The 24821-nt window shown below is 40.3% G+C and overlaps 1 protein-coding gene and 1 long non-coding RNA gene across 2 annotated transcripts in view; both read right to left on the minus strand.

Annotated features, from left to right (window-relative positions):
- cntnap2a (contactin associated protein 2a) overlaps window positions 1-24821 on the minus strand; it is a 1233088-nt gene that overhangs the window by 337863 nt on the left and 870404 nt on the right.
- Window positions 3882-23308, minus strand: LOC117503330. The gene is made up of 3 exons (XR_004558549.1): window positions 23298-23308; window positions 12119-12129; window positions 3882-4129 (listed from the first exon to the last, which is right to left on the minus strand). It is a non-coding gene; the product is annotated as an uncharacterized LOC117503330 (long non-coding RNA).

The raw sequence follows: 24821 nt of genomic DNA on the forward strand, positions 1-24821 counted from the left end.
TGTTGAAGACTGGAAATTTGGACCGCTGGAGCGAGCCTTGCCTTGTGTTTCAGAGATTTTTGAGAATCTGCTACATCGGGCAGCGTCAGCCATTTCATGTCAAAGTGTGAATGAGCTGTCCATAACATTTGATGACTTTAGATGCAAAATGTTACAAGTCCAAACCCACAGTTTGTAGATGAGGCCAACATGCATTTGGCTGCTTATGACACTATCAGTGTGCAAAATATTAAAGAACTTGAACACTTTTTTATTTTATTTATGTGAATCTGTACATTTTCTAATGCATTTTGCTGTGCAGATCTGGAATTTCTCTGTCTCGGGACTCCAGCAAGGGCGGTCGCATCTCCTCCTCTCTCTTTTCCTCCTGTTTTGTCTCTATCTCTGCTCCAACCTTCAAAAGTCCCAGCTTCACCAAACTGTGAATTCTTCAAACTACATTTGGTATAACCATGGAATTGATCAGCTGGTCTCTCAATGCTATTGACACCATTTTTTGAACAAGGAAATCAGAGCTGGGGGACCCTGTATGCCTCGATGGAACCTATCCTGCGGGCTATGTTCTCGATGCCTGGGAGAAGTGGTGTGTTGCGTGCTTGGCACCAATCTCCGTGGAAAACGTTGAGGACTTATTTTGATTTATTTTTATGGGAGGAGGGCTGGTGCTTATTGGTTTATGCTCTGCCCTGACCTACTACAAAATTGGCAAGACGGCTGCTACCAGAACCACAACCTCACACCTGCCCGTCACAATAAATGAGGTGGACTAAGTGGTACAATCCAGACTGTGTTAACTTTTGAACTCAAACGCAAGTTGGATACCATCTCGGAGCAAATGTCCACCTTGCAAAGGAAGATGTTGACCAGGCAATACTCATAAATTGGATTCAGACGGTCAGAGGAGCCATGGAATTTCTGTGTATCTCTACCTAACCCCAAACATGGCAGCTTATCACCTACTGAGGTCAAAATGCCCTGCTTGTTTTTCCTCCAGAAGGATCTCAACAGCCTTGGAGAAGCATTTGACTCTCCTCTTATCTATCTGCCCTCCCCTACAGCCTCAAGACAACTCCAGACTTTCATGCATACATGGATTGAGACTGATATGAGCCACCTGCACACATTGATGCACGCGACACTCACATTGCCTCAATTCGGATGACGGACTGTCTTAAAGTTTAGTGTACATAAACAATCAAATGTATATGTGCGGTTGTTTTAATTCTGATGTGTGCCATTATAACGTTCAACTAGTAATTATTGTGGAATAATTGCTGTATTTTTGTCTGAGGTGATTGGGTGTGAAGATAATTTCATTGCACTTGTAATGACAATGTCTATCTATCTATCTATCTGACATTTTCAAGAGCATTTTTTGTCATTTGTCAAAAATAGATTTACACTCTTAATTTGAAATGTCTGAAAAAATTTTGAACGTTTGAAGTGATATTTCCTCTGCTGAAATATTTTCACACATCTATCACAATACAATGCAGGAATGCACAGAGGTGCACAAAATGGTTTTCTACAATAAATATATTAAAAGCAGCAATGAAAGCATAAACACACCCCCCCCACACACCTTCAATTTATCACCAAACACAATTCATACATTAAAATCTTCAACACATTTTGCACATCAGCCAGAGTGCAGAGTGAAAAACTTTTGTCTTTCCCATTCATTTTTGCTTAGACACTGAGGAAACAATACAAATTAAAATCGAGATTTCTTCAATTCTGTCAGCACATTCATTTGCACATTTGTGTGTCTTATTTAAGTGTGTCGTGCTGCTGTATAGTCACTGCTGAAGGCGCCCTCCTCCAGCACGGTGCCTTTCAGAGAGCAGATGAGACAAAAAGGGGAAGAAGAAATAAATGGATGACAGAGAAGATAATATAATAATGGGGACATTGATAAGAGCTGAATATAAAAATAGAGAAATCGTGCAAAATAAAGATAAGGCATTTCTTGTATGAATATTTGTGCAAAAGCACAGACAATTTATTGCATTAAGTACTTTGATTCTTGTTTAGTGATTGACCATCTTATGTTGTTGCTGCTGCTGTTTGAAATATTCAGATTTTCTCAGAACATTTTCTGTTTTGGTAAAACTGCAGCGTTCTGCTGCTTGTACTCGTTCAATTGAAATATGACAAAGTCATCTCTCATATAATTCACCTGGGTTGCCTTTACTTTAGTGCCAGAAGGCCATTAGCAAGTCTTTTGTTGAATTATAAAGCACACAATGGCAGTAACAAAACCATTAGCAAATTGTTCTCTATGCATTGTGCTGAGCGCTGCCTTTTGTCGTTGGATAATGGACTCCCCTGTTTGCTCTTTGTATTGACTGATATCTAATTTTGGCTGGAAAGAGCAAAGATGAGATACAGCAACCACTGTTTAAACCTGCTCTGACAGAAAAGCCCTTAATTAATTATATAATGTGTAGCATTTTAAAAAATCAATATCGTATTACTAGAATTACCACACATCAGAGATCTTCAACTGGAGGTCCGTGGGCCAGATGTGGCCTGCAAACAAGTATTTTGTGGTGCCATCAGAAGATGCTGAAGAGCCACATGGGCTGTTTTACTATTAATGTTGATATACTGTGCAGGTCTGGAATTTCTACTCAACTGACTTACATATTATGGACATAAAAAGTCATAGAAAATCTGTTTAAACAAATAAAGTTTAATGCTCACCAGTGGTGTGCACAGTTCAGCTAATCCAATAGCAGATAATTATCGAAGCTAATGTTTTTGTTGGCGGATTATCTTTTCAGATAAGTTTTAAAACCATCACGGGACCAATTATCTTCTGATCAATTTAGTTCAGATAACTTTCCGTCCAATAACATTTTTTTGCTGGTAAAGTGAGTTTCTAAACCCTAAAATCAAACATTTTAGTCCGTCTGTTGTGTGTTTGTAGCAGACTGGCTGCCTGTCACTTGCTGATGATGTCATCATTAAGTGCAAAATGTGATTGGCCGGTCGACGCAGAGAGCATTGTGGGTAGTGTAGTTCAGGTTCAATTTGGACATTACAGTGAGTGAGTGAGTTCAACACAAAAACAAAATGGACTAATTTTAATTTTATTTTATTTCTTTGTGGCTGTAATTTAATCACCAAGATTCACTGGGGGAGAGGAGCTCTCACGGCGCAGCTGTGTGTACAGAGGGACTTTCTTTCATGTTTAGTCACTGTTTTGGATTAAAAAAAGGATGCTTTATGTGGATTATTTATTCGGATGAATCTCACTGAAACTAACAGGTAAGAATTTATATTTACTAACGTGTCTTGTACTCTGCCAATCAATGCATTAATGGACGTATTTCGGTTGTTTAAGTCACAGGGTTCAAAATGTGTGAAAAAAGCAACAGCTTTTAGTTTGTGTATCTAATACTGAAATAAACTGTGACTTCTAATACTGTGTTTTACTGCTTTTGAAAGATGATGACAGTGTTTGGGGTTTTATTTTTTATTCATTCATTTTTTATGCGTTCATGTGTATTTGTGATCCTTGAATTTCCCAGCAGTCGATGCGGCACTTAAAGTGAAACTGGTTTATCAGAAGCCGACAGTGTAATCTGATGTGGCCGCGTCTGAATCAGTACTAAAAAGTTATCGGTTATCTGTAATAAAGATACATTGTTTTTAGCAGTTTATTGGTTTAGCGTCAGATAACTTTTCAGTTATCGGATTAATGGTTAACAAAGCTAACTTTTTGGTTAGCTGTGCCCACCACTGATGCTCACCAAGCAAAGTTGGTCATTACCAAGCAAGACTGGATCAATTTCTCACTTAAATTTATCTTTAAATGTTACAAATGTGCTTTTAGGGTGTCGCTAGTTTGGTCCAGACTTTCAGATTTTTCAGTTTGGTGCAAACCAAAATGGCAGACGTGAAAGGTGCCTTGGATCATGGTCTGGACCAAAAGACCAAAATTTGGTCCGACCAAAAGAGGTGGTCTTGGTTTGAATCACACTGAACCATGGCCCAGTTTGTCTGCTGTGTTAAAAACACTTTTTGGATAGTTTGGACTTCTGGACCAATTACAGGAAGTTGAGGCAGGTTGTCATTATCCATTGAAACAGTAGAAGAAGAAAAGAAACAGAAGTAGAAAAAACTCCATTATACAGTAGAAGGACACTACACCGGACTGTCATGGTGAAAAAAGCACAGAGCCAAAAGGCAAGACTCTGGATTTACCAATCAATTTCAATCAATCAATCAATCAATCAATCAATCAATTTTATTTATATAGCACCAAATCACAACAAACAGTTGCCCCAAGGCGCTTTATATTGTAAGGCAATTCCATACAATAATTACGTAAAAACCCCAACGGTCAAAACGACCCCCTGTGAGCAAGCACTTGGCAACAGTGGGAAGGAAAAACTCCCTTTTAACAGGAAGAAACCTCCAACAGAACCAGGCTCAGGAAGGGGCAGTCTTCCGCTGGGACTGGTTGGGGCTGAGGGAGAGAACCAGGAAAAAGACATGCTGTGGAGGGGAGCAGAGATCAATCACTAATGATTAAATGCAGAGTGGTGCATACAGAGCAAAAAGAGAAAGAAACACTCAGTGCATCATGGGAACCCCCCAGCAGTCTAAGTCTATAGCAGCATAACTAAGGGATGGTTCAGGGTCACCTGATCCAGCCCTAACTATAAGCTTTAGCAAAAAGGAAAGTTTTAAGCCTAATCTTAAAAGTAGAGAGGGTTTTATGCTAGAGAGGGATTTATGCTCCTATCCTCACCTATGGTCATGAACGTTTAGTTATGACTGAAAGAACAAGGTTGTGGGCACAACCCGTAGAAATGAGGTTCCTACATATAGGTATCTGGGCATACACCCTGGGACAGGGTAAGGGGCTCGAAGGCAAGGAGGGACTCAGAGTAGAACACCTGCTTCTTCCTATTAAAAGGAACCAGTTGAGGTGGTTGGAGCATGTGGTGTGGATGCCAACCGATTATACCCCTAGGGAGCTCTTCCAGGAATGGCCAACTGGGACAAGACCCTGTAGAAGACCCAGGACACACTGAAGAATTCATATTTTCCAGCTTGCTTGGGAACACCATGGGATCCCCCAGGAAGAGTTGAAGGACTTGCCCAAGGATAGAAATGTGGGATTAGTTGCTTGGTCTGCTTCCACCATGTCTCGGGCCCAGATGAATGGCAGAAAAGGAATGAATGAAGAAAAAAGAAACTAAAGTTGTAGTAATCATACATTTAGTGGTCGAAGTTAAACTAGTCTCGAGTATTGAAGTTGGCACTCTAGTAAAAATACCAAAATAGTAATAAAAAAAATTATTTTTTCTCCGATTCAAATCGAACTACCAATCAAACTGAAAACACGTCAATGTTACACACACACCTATCTACAAATCAGTCAATGTCAAGTATGGAGGGATGCAGCCTACGTTTATGATGACATGAGGTTAGCTGTTGTGTGTTGGGGGGGCGTGGCTGGATGTTTTGGTGTTCTTTTCTTTTCTTTGCTCTCCAGGTGGCATGAGGGCTGATTTGTCTGTGAAGAAGGTGCTGGCTGAAGAGTCTTCACCCTCATCAACATCATGGAAAGCACCTGTGATTGGTGCTCACGTGCAACCTGGATGACTTGCAGCTGAAGCAGATAACTGGATGGCGTTCTGCATTTAAGTCATGTGTGATTTGAGCAGAACTGCCGGGAACTCGACCTTGTGACGTTCGTTTGTGAGACGCTGAGGACCGCGCCTGGGTTTTGACACATCGAGCCCGTGAAGCAGGGAGGGGTGAGGACACATGCTGTCAGCACACACTAAAGGTAATTAAGTGTTTAAGTAATTGTTGATAGTAACTTGGTGTTTTGTTACACAGTATACTGGAATTGTGAAGAGAATTGTGCAGTTTGCTTCTCACTGCTGTGGCGTGAAGGATAAGTGATCCTCCACTTGTTGTGAGAAGCTGCTCATTTGCATAAAGTAAAAAAAGGACACTGACCTGAGTGTGTTGCTGATAGCGTGTGTTTATTGGAAGATATAGTTGTATCTGTTGACTTACCTCACCTTCTCTTTGCTTCACAGAGAATCAGTTTGCCGTGTCCACCTGGGGGGTGTTTGGCGGTGGTAGGAAGTCCAGGAGCGCCGGCTTTAATCCTTGCGGGCGCTGGAGAGCAAGCCACGAATCACTCCACCAGAGGGACGTTGTTTTTATGTTTTTACACTTTTAAGCACAGGTGAATAATAAATAGTTTCTGTTTGGAACCGCTTTCTGGTTATTTTTAGCGCTGGGTCCTGTCTGACGCAGGTCCGCTCCTCAACCCGCGTCGACACATAACAGTTAGCATGTTGTTCTTTAGTGTAAATGCAAAATTGTAATGCGAAACAAAAAGTAACTAGCCCTAATTCATGACAACATGAACCTTGGAATAGAGATCCTGTTCCAAGTGATCTGCTGTGAAAACGCACCTACACAACATTCACTTGTCCAATTATGTGCCCTCCAGTTGCTTGTGAGTGGGCTGGGAACACTTTGTTCTATTTCCAACCCGTTTGGTTCAGCTGAGGTGAAAGCTGTCACTCAAACTGATGCCTACGAAACAACCACTCTGGGACCATGAAGACTTTCTTGGCCACTACGGCTTCACGACGGCTCTGGATGTGCCATGTTTTAGCCGTCAGCTATACAAGCGCAATCCATCCTTGACTTATTTTGTCCACACTGATATTGTTCATGTGCTCACATCTGTTCCAACACACTGTTCAAAGCAGGTGTCTCTTCTGGACGCTGCATCAGCTGCGGTTCTGTCGCAGATGCTAAACGGAGCCGGGTGGAGATGGTTGGGACAGACAGACACAGGAACAGTTTGCTCATGTTATGCAGCTGTGGCAATTCAATACAATATATTCAGAAAAAGAATTCTTGTGTTTCCAAAATACGGTTTCAAATAAAACTGTGGGGTATCGTACTATAATTTTCCCCAGGTCCTTTGTCTGATGTCCACCACATGTGGCATGTAGTTGAAGGTCAACCCTGAAATTGCCCTTAAAGGATTACTTTTGGCAAAGATCAAGGCCATTGGAAACAAAGGTCAAAGGTTTTTCACTGATTTCTTACAGCAGGTAGCTGAGTGGATAAGGAGCTGGAATGCCAACATATAGACCTGGGACAGAATCCGGCTCACACTACCTGTCTGTGTCCTTTGACAAGACACAATCAACACCATCTCAGTCCATCCAGCTGCAAATGGGTACTGGTCATGGATGGGGAAGTTGGATTGGCATCCCGTCCAAGGGGAGTTGCAGACCCTCATCCTCTTGACACTACAGAATCCAGAGATAAACACCGACACCAACAGGCCTTTTTTTTTTGGAAGTGGATTCTGGAATTAACCAGGCTTGGTCAAATTTGCTAAAGATTCAATTGTCAGGGACTAATGTCATGTTGGCCAACAGGTCTGAGGTCCTTTTGCAAATTTCCATCAAACTTAACATGTCAGTGAAAGTCAACCCTGAAACTACCCTTAAAGAATTAATTTTGACAAAGATCAAGGTCAAGACATTAGATTTTCAAAATGATTTGCACCAAATGTGGCACATGTTGATTCCAGAACACCAGCCAAAGATCTGTCTTCTGGGTGAAAGCCATTTGGGACTGCCGTAGCCCTTACTATCTTTATGTCAACAGGCACTATGACCTACTGTAGTATAACTAAACTGGTTTGTTGCTCTTTGGCAAATAGATTGTTGCAGACAGCAACTGGGTTTAAATGATGAGACTAAATTATCTAAAGTGGTCCTACAGATACCAGGTTTTTATTAGAATTTACAGGCACAGCACCAGGCAGGCGTCAGTTAGATCTGGCCAGATTAGTAGAAGTCTCAGCTCTGCAGTTTCATCTATAGTCTGTTCATTTGGAGTTAAGTTCAACCACAAAGATGTTTCGGGATTACAGATTGTATCAAAGTTTTCTCTTATTTTTGTTTCTCTGTACTTCGGTGTTGATTCCATTGTTTTGGTTTTTTTTTTGTCATTCCAGGAGTTTTGCCATACACAGCTGTCTTCACTGTTGTGCTTTGTCCCAGACAAGTCTCGGGGTGCATTTTAAAATTCACACCATGGGTGTTTAGAACATTTGCAAAATTTAACTGAAAGCATCTGTCATTTGATCTTTGGTGCATCCCCGTACAGAACACTAATTACAGCCTCCAGCTGCTGCAGGTACCTCAGACAGACTGACTTCTCTTAGCAAATGAACAATCTGAGAATTAAAATGAGACGGCGTCATTTTTTCAGGGCATTTTTTGGAAAACGTGCATGTAGGTTCCAGGTGCAGAAACATTTCAAGTCTCACTGCAGTTATGATGAGGAGAAACCCATGATTGGACTTAGCCAGTGATCTAATAAATACGGTAACTGGTGAAAACTGTAGAAAGTAGAAATGTTTGTTGCAGTCGGCAGAGACTGACACTCATGTTGATATGGTTAAGAACCAGAGATTTTTTTTACAGATAAATGCAGTTTATATTTTAACCACAGAATGTGGAAGCAACGGCCCAGCAGAACGTGCCTACCAAATTTGGCTGACCTGGATCCCATAGGGGAAAGTGTATTTTTTTTTTTGACCCAATTAACTTTTAGGGTTGTAGGCCAATTGCAATGATAATTTAATATGCACTGCTCCACCCCGCAGCCAAAGCATTGTGCCGCATTTTGAGCAAATTGGCCCAGCGACCGCTGAGATGTAGTCTGGAAACCTTTGCGTGACAGATGCACAGATGCATACCAGGAATTATTGTATTTGTTGATCAAACTTGATCTCACCTTGTATGGTAGAGTTTGAATGAAGGGTTGCTGGTTTGATCCCTGTCTACTCTTGTTTTAAACTGCCCTTGAGCAAGGCATTTAAATCCAATCACTCCTTGTGCAAGTCAGTGCTTTGGTTCGGATGAGTGTTAGGTGGAATTTCATGTCATTTGACGGCCAAAATGTATGAATATGATGCAAATTTCAACCATAAATCATTTTTTCCTTCTGCACAGGTGAGGTTGATGGCGGCTGCTGTTTTGTGTCTGCCTCCATCCTGTTGTGTCACAGCATAATTTGCACAGCTGTCCAACAACCAGCAGACTGGGAGCAGATTGAGAATGCTGGGACATTCTGGACATCTGCAGCCAGTGGCCAGCAGCTTTGGCCAGAAAAACAGTATTTATTGCAAACATTATGACACAAATGGTCTTTGCAACCAATGTTGAGAGCATTATCACATCACAGCCGAGAGATAATTTTGAATAAACAGAGTAGAATAACTACTTTAAGAAATTGCAAATTGCTGCATGCATCGTTTTTGTTCTTTTCTTTGAACTACAACTGGAAAATGTTAGGCACCACCAAATTATTCATCAGAAAAGGGAATATCATTTTCTAATGTCATATGATGAAATCAACATGATGCCACATGCAGATATGGAGATGGTATCCTGCTTTAATTCAAGGTGTCGTGTACAAATCAGCATCTGGAAATCTGTTTTCTGATTCATATACACTTGGCATGATTGAGACTATTCAATGACATTGACTGACCTGAACTGCTGACCTTCATATTCATGTCACGCTGAAATGGTATCACTAGCTTTTCAAAGGTGCAGTATGAATGAATTTTGCCAAGTTGTTCCTGAGACATTCATTTGGGAACACACACACACACACACACACCACACACACACACACACACACACACACAGAGAGAGAGAGAGTAATCACAATAGTCTCGCAAACCCTCTATGGGCTCGACTATTGGACTGAAGCAATCCGCTGTCGTAGCTTTCTGTGAAAACAGTTGTATGGTGTCTAAATGTTGCTGTTGACTGCCATGTGTTTTAAAAATCATCATCCACATTGTAAGCTCATCGTCAGCGATTTATTGTTGTCATAACAATAAAACCATACATAGCGCTTTTTTATGATGATGAAAATACTGGGATGATGTTCTCCACAGTGCTGTGGTTGCTTTTCTGCAAGGAAAAAAAAAATAAGATCCAAAGACAGGACCAATGTAGCTGAGGGAAAGTTATGATGCAGTGCAGCATTCAAACAACTCTCAAGCAACCAAGAAATATAGTGTGATAGAGTGCAGTGTTGGAAGACCAAAAAGACCATCTAAAAATAAAACAGTAAGAAAAAGCAATGTTTCCAAGAGTTTGACAAGCAACAGTTGGGTGGGTATGGGCCAAACATTTTTATATAACATCATATTCATATTTAAAAAAAAAAATCTTGATGTGGGTGGGATGTTGACTGCAGGTGTGTTTACCTTTGCTGTTAAGTGACACCACCACACTAGACAAAGTGAATAATTTGAACATGAGACTCAAACATTCAAAACCGATGAATTTTTTTTTTTTTTTTGAAACTGTTGACCATAAAATTTTATTACAGAGATTAGAGCATGCCATAGGTATTAAAGGCACTGCGCTGCGGTGGTTTGAATCATATTTATCTAATAGATTACAATTTGTTCATGTAAATGGGGAATCTTCTTCACAGACTAAGGTTAATTATGGAGTTCCACAAGGTTCTGTGCTAGGACCAATTTTATTCACTTTATACATGCTTCCCTTAGGCAGTATTATTAGACAGCATTGCTTAAATTTTCATTGTTACGCAGATAATACCCAGCTTTATCTATCCATGAAGCCAGAGGACACACACCAATTAGCTAAACTGTAGGATTGTCTTACAGACATAAAGACATGGATGACCTCTAATTTCCTGCTTTTAAACTCAGATAGAACTGAAGTTATTGTACTTGGCCCCACAAATCTTAGAAACATGGTGTCTAACCAGATCCTTACTCTGGATGGCATTACCCTGACCTCTAGTAATACTGTGAGAAATCTTGCAGTCATTTTTGATCAGGATATGTCATTCAAAGCACATATTAAACAAATATGTAGGACTGCTTTTTTGCATTTACGCAATATCTCTAAAATTAGAAAGGTCTTGTCTCAGAGTGATGCTGAAAAACTAATTCATGCATTTATTTCCTCTAGGCTGGACTATTGTAATTCATTATTATCAGGTTGTCCTAAAAGTTCCCTGAAAAGCCTTCAGTTAATTCAAAATGCTGCAGCTAGAGTACTAACGGGGACTAGAAGGAGAGAGCATATCTCACCCATATTGGCCTCTCTTCATTGTCTTCCTGTTAATTCTAGAATAGAATTTAAAATTCTTCTTCTTACTTATAAGGTTTTGAATAATCAGGTCCCATCTTATCTTAGGGACCTCATAGTACCATATCACCCCAACAGAGTGCTTCGCTCTCAGACTGCAGGCTTACTTGTAGTTCCTAGGGTTTGTAAGAGTAGAATGGGAGGCAGAGCCTTCAGCTTTCAGGCTCCTCTCCTGTGGAACCAGCTCCCAATTCAGATCAGGGAGACAGACACCCTCTCTACTTTTAAGATTAGGCTTAAAACTTTCCATTTTGCTAAAGCTTATAGTTAGGGCTGGATCAGGTGACCCTGAACCATCCCTTAGTTATGCTGCTATAGACTTAGACTGCTGGGGGGTTCCCATGATGCACTGAGTGTTTCTTTCTCTTTTTGCTCTGTATGCACCACTCTGCATTTAATCATTAGTGATGGATCTCTGCTCCCCTCCACAGCGTCTTTTTCCTGGTTCTCTCCCTCAGCCCCAACCAGTCCCAGCAGAAGACTGCTTGCTCACAGGGGGTCGTTTTGACCGTTGGGGTTTTTACGTAATTACTGTATGGCCTTGCCTTACAATATAAAGCGCCTTGGGGCAACTGTTTGTTGTGATTTGACGCTATATAAATAAAATTGATTTGATTTGATTTGAACCGATGAGAGTCTCATGATTTATAGTGTGAGATAAATAAGCTTTGGTTCAATCAGAAGGAAAAAACAACAAAGAGAATAACTGTGTGAATGAATGAGCCTTGCACCTTATTACCCCAACTTAATGTGGCATAAAGCCGTGTACTGCTTTGTGCCGACACCTGTGTGGCTATAAGCTGTAAGTGTTGCATTCAGGTACGTACAGTCAGTGTGGGATAAGATGCATGAGTCTGTCAACACGACGTATGACAGCATTATCCCGTGTAACGACGCATTACTGAGCAGCTAGCTAGAGCGCGCACATTATGGGATGTAAATGATTTCTCTGAGAAGGATCTCACACTGTTGCTCGTTTACTTGGAGAGTTTCAACACCATCACTTTGTCAGAAAGTAAAACTCCACTGTTATAAACCCATCAACTACCGGTGCCACCGCAACACGGCCCCCTTATCTGAAAGGCTGAAGAAAGGTTTCAGGCTGGTTCAGGCGTTAATTTGCTCAGTTATATAAAGCCTGACGTTATACGTTGGCCTCAGGCACTTTTCATCACCCCGGTGAGTGCCCTCACATCCCAGCCCACTACCGTTATGGGGTGGCGGCAAAGTGGCTGCCGACAACCTTGGAGGGAGGAAGGTTTTCATCAGCGTACTTAAAACGAGGAAAGACAGAAAGGATCATTTAAAGATAATTACCATCTTTCTGCAGGGCTTGAAGAAAGTCGGACCACAAATGTGATAGCAAGTGCGACAGCGAGACGCCCGAGGATGCCGCTGATTGTTCTGCTTTCTCTTGTCTTTCTGTATATTAGCTCTCCTTCTCTCTCTCTGGTCCCGGACTTGCTTCCCTTCTTGCCTCAAGTACTTTCACAAATTAATGACAGCAAGAGGAACTTTAGTCGGGTAATGAAAGATGTGACACAATGGACAGTGGGAGGGCGCAGTCGGCAAATAATAAATAGATCATATGTGAAAAATAAGACATCTCAATTATGACATAACACTGATAGTGACAAGAACCTAAGATCGTGTTCCTAATTTGGGCATTTGTATTGTGATTCCCAACTAAAAAAAAAATGAACAACTAAACTAACTTTTTATGATCTACAGGTGTTTATGTGCAGTAGATGGGAAACAAAGAGTTAAAGCGTATTGCTCCTGAACACATGATAAAGACGTCATTTACTTTTATAACATTTGAGGAAAAAAACCTTTCCATATTTCAGGAAAATTAGCTGATATTTAATCTTTCTCAGGTTCACCAACGATGACGAAAAATACTAAAATACTCGGAGAAACTTGTGATTAGGTTTAGCCAGTGTTCTAATAAAGGCTCCTGGTGAAGAAGAATGAACAATTGTAAAACAAATCTGACTTGTAAAAGTGTAGAAAGTAGAAATGTTTGGCACAGCTGGTAGAGACTGACACTCATGATACTGTGCATAAACACCCCAGATTTGCAGTTTGCATTTTGACCATAGAAAACTTTCCCATTTGGGTGGAGGTGTGTTTTTCTGACCCCTATAACTTTCAGGGTTCTGGGCCCAATTGGGACCTAATTCAGGCATGTGCCTGGCAATGCCCTGCTTAACCCACCTGCCAAATTTGGCTGAGCTGTGACCCATAGGGGAGAAAGTGGGTATTTTTCTGTTCCCAATAACTTTTAGGGTTCAGAGCTGATCAGGACCTAATTAAATGGTAAATGGACTGCATTTATATAGCGCTTTTCCATCTGCATCAGATGCTCAAAGCGCTTTACAATTATGCCTCACATTCACCCCGATGTCAGGGTGCTGCCATACAAGGCGCTCACTACACACCGGGAGCAATAATTTAGGCATGTATCTGGCAACACCCTGTTGAACCCACTTTCCAAATTTGGCTGAGCTGGGTATATATCTATAGGGAAAAAGTGTTTCTTTTTTTTCAAACCTCAATAACTTTTTAGGATGCAGGCCGACCATGGCAATAATAAAGCAGTCACTGATGCACCCCCAGCTGAACCTGCGTGCCATGTTTTGAGCAGATCAACACAGTACCACTAAGTAGTTGTTCAGAAACCTCAGTGTGACAGACACACAAACACACAGGTGCATACCAACAATAATTATTATAAGATATAAATGGATCTGATTTCAAGTTATGCATGTTTCCTAAAAAAATATCTTAAATGTGTCCTGTACACTGGGTTTATGGACAGAAAGAAGTGTCTTAATTTTTTTAGGATTAGTCAACATCAGAGCAGCACGATGGTTTAGTGGTTATTACTGTTGCCTCACAGCGAGAAGGTCACAGGATCGATTCCCACCTGCGGCCTTTCTGTGTGGAGTTTGCATGTTCTCCCCGTGTTTGCATGGGTTTCCTCCGGGTGCTCTGGCTTCCTCCTACATCCAAAGACATGCAGGTTAGGTGGATTGGAAACTTTAAATTGTCCGTAGGTGTGTGCGTGTGTGTGTGTATGAATGTTTGTTTGTCTGTATGTGGTCCTGTGACAGACTGGCGTCCTGTCCAGGGTGTACCCTACTTCACGCCCTATGACTGCTGGGATAGGCTCAAGCCCCCTGTGACTGAATCTTGGATAAGTGGTTGAAGGTGAATGAGTGGTCAACATCAACAGGTCAAGGTCAAAGTTCAGGTCCCATGGATACAAAGAAATGGTTCGACTGTATATGGTCCCATATGGCACTTTTTTCCTAATTCCGGTTCCCAGAACCCAACCTACTGCATGTTTTTCAGTGGCACTCGAGCTACTCCCACCAGATCACCTCAATCAGGTGTGCTCAGCCAGCAACAGTCTTAAAATGTAACACATCTGATTTGGGTCATCACGTGCAATTAGAGCAGAAAGAATTTGACACTAGTCAGTACTACAGGTTCCAAGGACCAGGATTGGGAACCATTTTTATGGAAACAAAAAAAATGCATGTTTAAGTTCACAAAATGACACCCCCCACCCCCCACCACCACTCTGGCACTCCTACACCACGCTAGTTGCTCACAAATATTATGCATTTGTGGTTGTAAATCTTTTGTGTGTAAACACCTTATTGAACAAACTGATGGAGGTCTGGAAAGATAACAGACAAACATGATGTACTATTAAAAAAACAAAAGTTCAATTATCCCATCATGAAAATGTCAGGTTGGAAGTATTTTCATTGATGCACGTCTTCACATGGTGTGTCATCACGGTGTGATGACACACCAATATGTGATGTTTCAATGAACTCCACCAAATGGTTTGGGAGGAGTTGCACTTACAAGATTCATGAACGGACAGACGGACAGTGATTCCTATACCCCCGTCAAATTGTTGCTTGTGGGAGCATCATGAGTTCAGCTGATTTATTGTTTTTGAACTTGCATGTTTAAAAGCCCCATGAAACCTTTTCTCAACACGCTGGATTCTTTGCACTGTGGGTGTGGCAGAGCTGTGCTGAGCACTTTTTGATCCAGAGTTTAATTGTGGAGAGTCTGCTGATCCAAGCCACACTGGACCAACAAATACAGCATTTTTAATGAGCAAATATTGAGTCAGGACAGCAGAATGATGCCTAGAAATTAGAAGAAGAGAACCACAACAAAGTAAACACCCAAACCTGCAGATACACTAAAAACGTAAGGTACTGAGCCTTACATTTTTAGTGTACCTTACACCACAAGGAACCAGTAGAAGCCTGCAAGCTCTCTTAGCAATGGCTGCAAGATTGGAAGAGATGCTCATGAAATCTGGTGCAAGGTGGACCCCACTGGCACCCGACTATGAAGTGAATTTATTGAGAAACAGATGAGTTGGAAAACATTTGGACTATAGGTAAACAGTTAGTGATAAACATCCAAAAGAACAACCAGCCCAAACAAACAAACAAACAAACAGGACTGCAGAAGTCATTATGGTGTCATATAAACCCTGTGAGCGCGTGTCTGTTGTATAATTGTGATTGGCTCGCTGTGACTTATGGGGCAATAACGGAGACCATCAGTGACCACGGAACGCAGTGTAACCACGGTGTGCATACGTAGAGCCTCATTATCCACAAACACGCTCAGATCTCAGCTCAAACATCTTTTTCTCTCTCTGTCACATCGTCCACGTGTGGTACCAGCGTTACACCAGACTTGATGACCCGTTATATCTACGAGTCAACCCATTAAGAAAACATGCAGATGTGACACGGGTCAGGAAGTGCTTCATGTTTGATTTATTTGAATCTATTAATGGAATATGTTCAGTAAAACATACACTGTGACTGACTGAAGGACGTGTGAAATTAAACAGATGAGGAAATGTGAGCGCACGGATTGATGCCTTGTGAAATTTGAATCCGGTCTGCGGAATAGAAGACAGGAATTAACACAGAGAACCTAAAGATCAGAATTAAATAGGTTATTGTAACACAACAGAAGTATAAAAGAGAATAACCTTTTCCTCTTTTACATATAATTCTTATTAATGAGTGCACAAAGGGGAAGAAGGTGGATTTTTCTATTTTTGGATCTTTAGCCCTTTATGATTTATGTGTGCTGTTTGATGAATGTCTGCCTAAAGGTTTTTATTTCATTCCTTAACATATCATAATACATAATCTGTACCTTTTAAAAATTTTAGGAAAATGAGTTAATATCAAGTTTAGACCTTCTCAGCTTCAGCAGTAATGATTAAAAAAAAACAAAAGATTTAGGTGAACAAAGGATTTCCTTTCAAGTTGTATACATTCTTCAAAATGATTATTTAAGGAACACAACAAGCCACATCCCTGGAGTAACTTTTGTGGTGTGAAATATATAAAAATCTAGCTGCAGAAAGATTTTGAATCACTGAACAAACTGATATAAATAAATATGGCATTTGAAAAACAAACAAGCAAGCAAGCAAAAAATAAATAAATAAATAAAATGCAAATTGATATTGTTCCCATCTTCAGCTTTATTTTCCAATTCTATACAACCGCTTGTCCCACAGATGGACCCATCATTTGATGGCCACTGTCCTGTCAGTCAAATCCTCTGGTAGTCTACTGTCAAATTACAGTGAAGGACTTTCAAATTTAATGTCCTCCCAGAACCAATATCATTGGGAAGCGATGAAGCTATGTGTTAGCCCAGAGGCTAGCTTGTGGTTTTGTTGAACTTCTATTGCAATTGTAGTATGAAAACATGTCATGCAAGTGTTTATATTTTTCAGGAGAAGCTAACCTTTCTGTCAGTATCCATACATTTGCCATTTTATAAAAAAAATAGCACAAAAATATTGTAAATGTGGTTTATGGCTACGAACTATGGTCATGAGATGTGGCTCATGACCGAAAGAACGAGATCGCGAGTACAAGCGGCCGAGATGAGTTTCCTCCGTAGGGTGGCTGGGCGCTCCCTTAGAGATAGGGTGAGGAGCTCGGTCACTCGGGAGGAGCCTCGGAGTCGAGCCGCTGCTCCTCCACGTTGAAAGGAGTCAGTTGAGGTGGCTCGGGCATCTTTTCCGGATGCCCCCTGGACGCCTCGCTGGAGAGGTGTTCCAGGCATGTCCCATTGGGAGGAGGCCCCGGGGAAGACCCAGGACACGCTGGAGGGACTACATCTCTCGGCTGGCTTGGGAACACCTTGGGGTTCCCCCGGAGGAGCTGGGGGAGGTGTGTGTGGATCGGGAGGTCTGGGTGGCTTTGCTTGAGCTGCTGCCCCCGCGACCCAACTCCGGATAAAGCAGAAGAAAATGGATGGATGGATGGATGGATGGTTTATGGCTCTGAATTTAAAAGTTATAGATAATTTTATAAACATTTTTGGTGAGCTCCTCCAAAAGTATTGGAACACATTTCATATTTTAATTTGTTTATGCCATTTCAAATGCAAAAAATACAAAAATAAAAATTACTAAAATTATCTTCCTTAAACTCAGACTGAAAGCAAATCTCTAGAACTTGATATAAATTAATTAAAAATATAAAACCCAAGATGATGGGTTGCAAAATGAATGAAACGCTTGTTGTAATTCCTGTAATAATCACTTTTATTGCCAGTTTTCTTCAGACAAGTCAAGGGATGGTTACATTTTCTTTCACCAGTATTAGGTTTGCCAGACAGAAACATCTGGACACAAGCACAGGACTCAACACAGTAGCTCTGGTTAGTAAAAACATTTACTGAATGATTCAGTGGGGTCCGGTACACAGTAAGGCAATCCAAGATAAGCAAACAGATCAAAAACATCAGGCAAAAGGTGTGGTCGGTACAAACAGGCAGGTGGTCAAAAACACAACGTGGAAGCAGGACATGGAAAACACAAAACTCAAAGCTGGAAGCGAAGGCACAAGGTGCAACGATCTGGCAAGGAACTAGTGCAACCAGTGGAGCTTAAATACACCCAAGTAATGAGCTGCAGATTAGAAACAGGTGTGTCGAAAGATCCAGAACAGGGTGTGGCTCAGACAGAGTGTAACGCCCACCACCAAGCACCAAGAGAGACAAACAATAGAGATAGGGACAGATAAAGCCCAAGCAGGAAAGACCCAGCAAGAGAATTCACACAGACAAAACAATCAAAACCTAACCTAAAAAAAAAAAAAAAAAACTAGACTAAACAAAACAGAACAAAACCAAAACCTAAGCTAAACAAGATAAAACTCAAACAAACATGACAAGACAAAAACTACATAATCAAACAGAAACACAAAGCACAGAGTTCAGATCATGACAACCAAAACATCAAATCTAGTCTTGCATCTCAGATGTACCCTCTGGAAAATTGTAGCTGAGCTTTCAGATCTTCTTTTTAATAAAATCCCCCTGTGTACCACTTCATCATGAAGCTGTATAACTGGGGATACAAAATGCAAAACACACACTATATGCACAATTTATCCAATCACAGCCAGAGAAGCCTGTAACCTCTTCTGGGTTGTGTGGGTGTCTTGGTGGCTTTCCTCACTCTTCTCCTTCTTGCACAGTCACTCAGTTTTTGAGAGACTGTCTACTCTATACAGATTTACCACAGAGTGCCATACTGTTTGTATTTCTTCATAATTCATGTAAATAAAGTCCAAGGCATATTCAGTGACTTGAAAATGTTCATGTATCCATCTCCTGACTTGTCTGAAGAAAACTGGCAATAAAACTGATTATTTACAGGTATCATACCAAAGTGTTCCATTACTTATGCAACCCATCATCTTGGCTTTTATATTTTTAATTAATTTATATCAAGTTGTAGACATTTGAGTTTAGAAAAGATAATTTTAGAAATTTTATTTTTACTTTTTGTATTTGAAATGGCATAAACAAATTAAAATGTGTGAAATACCAAGTCTTCCAATACATTTGGAGGGCACTATATATATTGTACAAGGTGTCTTAAAAACTGATCGTCATGTTCTACCAAAATAAATAAATGAAACATTGTAAACACAGAGGTTTTAATGCTTAACTAGGCCATCGATGAGTTTAGGGATTGACTCAATGCTTGAAAAGGCATGGGTGGGCTTGAACTGGGAACCTTCTGCTTTGTAAGCAAGTGTGCAAAACATTTGGCCCATAATGCAAGATATCCACCTGAATTTATAGTTTTCAACAATTCTTGCAAATTACGCTGAATGAATTTTAGTTGATTGCAAAAGTTAGGTGCTATAATGATAACGTGAGAGCTCCTTAAAGTGTTGGACACACAGATGTCTGAAGTGTGTTGACAGCTTGATGTAAAATGAACATCAGTCCCTCTTACTCTCCTGCATTTCACTCCATGTCCTCGGCTTCATACAGGCCTGTAATATAATAACTGTCAATAAATATGCTAATGTGGCACAAGTCCTTATTTAATACAATAAAGTATTGAAACAACAGCATTTTATAATAACAGCTTTTCTTACCAGGAACACAATCAATTTTGACACGATTGAGAAAACAACACTGACAAATGTGAGTTATGGTATCACCGCGGATTAAGTGGAAACCATTTTGCTGACAGCGAGGGAAAGCTTTTCTTAACCACGGGAAAATAGCTCGATACGCAGCCATATCTGCAATCCCATTTTCAGGACCGGCAGGTTATTATCTCAAAACATTAATAAGCGCTGTAAGTGAATTTTGATGTTATTGTTGGTTTGCAGTTGGAAGAAAAAAAAAAAAAATCACAGTACGGCACAACATTAAATAAGACAACAATGAGAAATGAACTGATTTAACTGGCTGAAGATTTCATCGTTGCAATGTAATCTTTTCCTGCCATTAAAGGTACCTTCACATTTGTATGAATTTGATCCCAGCACTGGCACACAATCTGCCGTGCCAGAGAAAGTCCTTGTAAACTCGTAAACCATGCGCGGCTACGTGCACGTGCGCAAAGAAAATTTTGAAATGTTCAAAATCTCTGGCACGCATTAATTTTGTGAACTACATATGAACATTGCGCAAACTATTCAAAAACACTACGTGTCACTGTGAGTCATTGTGTAGGCGCATCACGGCGCAGCATGCAGCATATTAAATCTATAATAAACATCATTTTACAGATACTCATAAAGAATGAAAATGCACCTGTTTTACTAAGCTATTACATATAAAAATTACAAATAATGACCTTTGAGACAATTCCAAATGTGTTCTCCACATCATGAAGTGCAGGAGAACAGCTGCAGCTGTAGAAAAATTCCTCTGTGATTCAGGGAGCGAACAACCATCAAAATGGATAGAAGAATAACCAGAATGGCAAAGGCTCACCCATTGATCAGCTCCAGGATGATCAAAGACAGTCTGGAGTTACCTGTAAGTGCTGTGACAGTTAGAAGACGCCTGTGTGGAGCTAATTTATTTGCAAGAATCCCCCGCAAAGCCCCTCTGTTAAATAAAAGACATGTGCAGAAGAGGTTACAGTTTGACAAAGAACACATCAACTGGCCTAAAGAGAAATTGAGGAATATTTTGTGGACTGATGAGAGTAAAATTGTTCTTTTTGGGTCCAACGGCCGCAGACAGTTTGTGAGACGACCCCCAAACTCTGAATTCAAGCCACAGTTCACAGTGAAGACAGTGAAGTATGGTGGTACAAGCATCATGATATGGGCATGTTTCTCCTACTATGGTGTTGGGCCTATATATCACATACCAGGTATCATGGATTAGTTTGGATATGTCAAAATACTTGAAGAGGTCATGTTGCCTTATGCTGAAGAGGACATGCCCTTGAAATGGGTGTTTCAACAAGACAATGACCCCAAGCAAAATCTTGGCTCCAAACCAACAAAATTAATGCCTCACAGATGTGAGTGAAGGAATCGTGAAAAACTGTGGTTATACAACTAAATACTAGTTTAGTGATTCACAGGACTGCTAAAAAGCAGTTTGAGTTTTGAGTTTGTAGCGTCAACAGCAGATGCTACTATTATTGTGAACACCCCCTTTCCTACTTTTTTACTAATAGCCCAATTTCATAGCCAGTGGTGGGCACACTTCCGATAATCCGATAACAGATAATTATCGAAGATAATGTTTTCTTTATTGGATTATCTTTTTAGATAACTTTAAAAACCATTATCGGACCAATTATCTTCCGATTAATCTTTGTCCGATAACTTTTAAACCGATAAACAAAATAAACAAAGCTGAACAGCGCCAAGCTGTTAAACGTTTTATAACAGATGCACAGCTATAACCTTTGCAAACAGAAGAGAGCTACTTGTATAAAAAGCATTTCAATCCTGTGCAAACAAAGGAAAAACAGTCCCCCCCCCCCCCCCCCCCCAAAAAAAACAACATTTCCTTTAACACCATACCAATATGCTTGCGATATCACCTAAGTCATCCAGAGGCATACATTTTTAACTTATGGTTCAAATTTTAACCAAACAAATTTTGGACAAGTTATTTAAAATTACTGTCATGTTGTAGTGTGGTTTTGTACACGTCAAACACAGTAATACAAGAGAATGTAGTGCACCACCTTATTTACTTATTATTTTTAAATAAAATTATACACAAATAAAATTTAACAAAAAAATATTTTAAAAAATTAATCCATTTAGAGCCTCTTATGGATTTACTCTGAATGTATTTATTTATTAATAAACAAGTGTGGGTGGTGGTAAAGTAATTAGTGGGCTTCATTGCAGTGTGGAAGCTTCCAGTTCAAAGCCCACCCCTGCCACATTGCTCTATGTAATGTGCAGTTTCGCCAGGAAGGGCACCCGGCATAAAAATCAGCCTGCAGACCAACCTTGGATGTAGTTCTGGCATCCATGAGTGAAAACAAGGGAGCAGCCGAAGGGACTTACTTACTTACTATTATTTATGAATAAAATTATAAATAAATACAATTTAATAGATGTTTTTAAATACACAATTAACCATTTTTTAATTTCCTATGGTCCAGTCTGGTTTTATTTACATATTACTAAACTTAAGTAAAATTATACATATATGTGCAGCTGGTAAAATAAGTATTGAACAGCATTTTTCTCAGTTAATATATTTATAAACATCTGACACTGTGATCAGTAGCACTGGAGAAACCCAATAACAAAGGTGATGTGCAGAGCTCCAGTAACTACAGAGGCATTGAGCTGATCAGCCACAGAATGAAGTTATGGGAAAGAGTAGTAGAAGCGAGCCTTAGAAAACAGGTACAGATCTGTGAGCAGCAACATCATTTCCTGCCGAGAAACAGCAGAGCACTACAGATGCAATGTTTGCTCTGAAAGTATCGAAAAGGCCAGAAGGTTACAGTGTGTGCTTGTGGATTTACAGAAAGCTTATGACAGGGTACCAAGAGAAGAGTTGTGGTATTGCATGAGGAAGTCTGGAGTGGCAGAGAAGTATGTGAGGGTGGTACAGGTTATGTACAAGGGCAGTGTGACAGTGGTGAGATGTGCAGTAGGAATGACAAATTCATTCAAGGTGGATGTGGGATTACACAAAGGATCAGCTCTGAATCCTTTCTTGCTCACAATGGTGATGGACAGGTTGATGGAAAAGATCAAGTCCCCATGGACTATAATGTTTGCAGATGACACTGTGATCTGTAGTGAGAGTAGAGAACAGGTTGAGTCTTGCCTGGAGAGGTGGAGATATGCTCTGGAGTAAAGGGGAAAGTCAGTAAACGCAAGACTGAGTATGTGCGTGAATGGGAGGGAGCCCAGTGGAATAGTGTGGTTACAAGGAGTAGAGGTGGTGAAAGTAGACGAGTTTAAATACGAGATTAAATACTTCAGGTCAACTGCCCAAAATAATGGAGAGTGTGGTAGAGAGATGAAGAAGAGAGTGCAGGCAGGGTGGAGTGGATGGAGAAAGGTGGCAGGAGTGATTTGTGACCGAAGAATATCAGCAAGAGTGAAGGGGAAAGTTTACAAGACAGTAGTGAGACCAGCTATGTTGTACAGCTTAGAGACGGTGGCACCAACAAAAAAAGCTGAAGATGCTGCAGTTCTCTTTAGGAGTGACGAGAATGGACAGGATTAGGAATGAACATATCAGAGGGACAGCTCAGGGGGGACAGTTTGGAGACAAAGTCAGAGAGGACAGATTAATATTTTCTGGAAGTCCCAAAAAACAGTTTTATTTGTTATTATCTATCGTCCACCTGGTCGTTACTGTGAGTTTCTCTGTGAATTTTCAGACCTTTTGTCTGGCTTAGTGCTTAGCTCAGATAAGATAATTATAGTGGGCGATTTTAACATCCACACAGATGCTGAGAATGACAGCCTCAACACTGCATTTAATCTATTATTAGACTCTATTGGCTTTGCTCAAAAAGTAAATGAGTCCACCCACCACTTTAATCATATCTTAGATCTTGTTCTGACTTATGGTATGGAAATAGAAGACTTAACAGTATTCCCTGAAAACTCCCTTCTGTCTGATCATTTCTTAATAACATTTACATTTACTCTGATGGACTACCCAGCAGTGGGGAATAAGTTTCATTACACTAGAAGTCTTTCAGAAAGCGCTGTAACTAGGTTTAAGGATATGATTCCTTCTTTATGTTCTCTAATGCCATATACCAACACAGTGCAGAGTAGCTACCTAAACTCAAATCTCATCAATAGTTTTACATCCTCATTGAAGACAACTTTGGATGCTGTAGCTCCTCTAAAAAAGAGAGCTTTAAATCAGAAGTGCCTGACTCCGTGGTATAACTCACAGACTCGTAGCTTAAAGCAGATAACCCGTAAGTTGGAGAGGAAATGGCGTCTCACTAATTTAGAAGATCTTCACTTAGCCTGGAAAAAGAGTCTGTTGCTCTATAAAAAAGCCCTCCATAAAGCTAGGACATCTTTCTACTCATCACTAATTGAAGAAAATAAGAACAACCCCAGGTTTCTTTTCAGCACTGTAGCCAGGCTGACAAAGAGTCAGAGCTCTATTGAGCTGAGTATTCCATTAACTTTAACTAGTAATGACTTCATGACTTTCTTTGCTAACAAAATTTTAACTATTAGAGAAAAAATTACTCATAACCATCCCAAAGACGTATCGTTATCTTTGGCTGCTTTCAGTGATGCCGGTATTTGGTTAGACTCTTTCTCTCCCATTGTTCTGTCTGAGTTATTTTCATTAGTTACTTCATCCAAACCATCAACATGTTTATTAGACCCCATTCCTACCAGGCTGCTCAAGGAAGCCCTACCATTATTTAATGCTTCGATCTTAAATATGATCAATCTATCTTTGTTAGTTGGCTATGTACCACAGGCTTTTAAGGTGGCAGTAATTAAACCATTACTTAAAAAGCCATCACTTGACCCAGCTATCTTAGCTAATTATAGGCCAATCTCCAACCTTCCTTTTCTCTCAAAAATTCTTGAAAGGGTAGTTGTAAAACAGCTAACTGATCATCTGCAGAGGAATGGTCTATTTGAAGAGTTTCAGTCAGGTTTTAGAATTCATCATAGTACAGAAACAGCATTAGTGAAGGTTACAAATGATCTTCTTATGGCCTCGGACAGTGGACTCATCTCTGTGCTTGTTCTGTTAGACCTCAGTGCTGCTTTTGATACTGTT

The sequence above is a fragment of the Thalassophryne amazonica genome, chromosome 1 (assembly GCF_902500255.1).
Source record: "Thalassophryne amazonica chromosome 1, fThaAma1.1, whole genome shotgun sequence".
In the NCBI taxonomy this organism is placed as follows: domain Eukaryota; kingdom Metazoa; phylum Chordata; class Actinopteri; order Batrachoidiformes; family Batrachoididae; genus Thalassophryne; species Thalassophryne amazonica.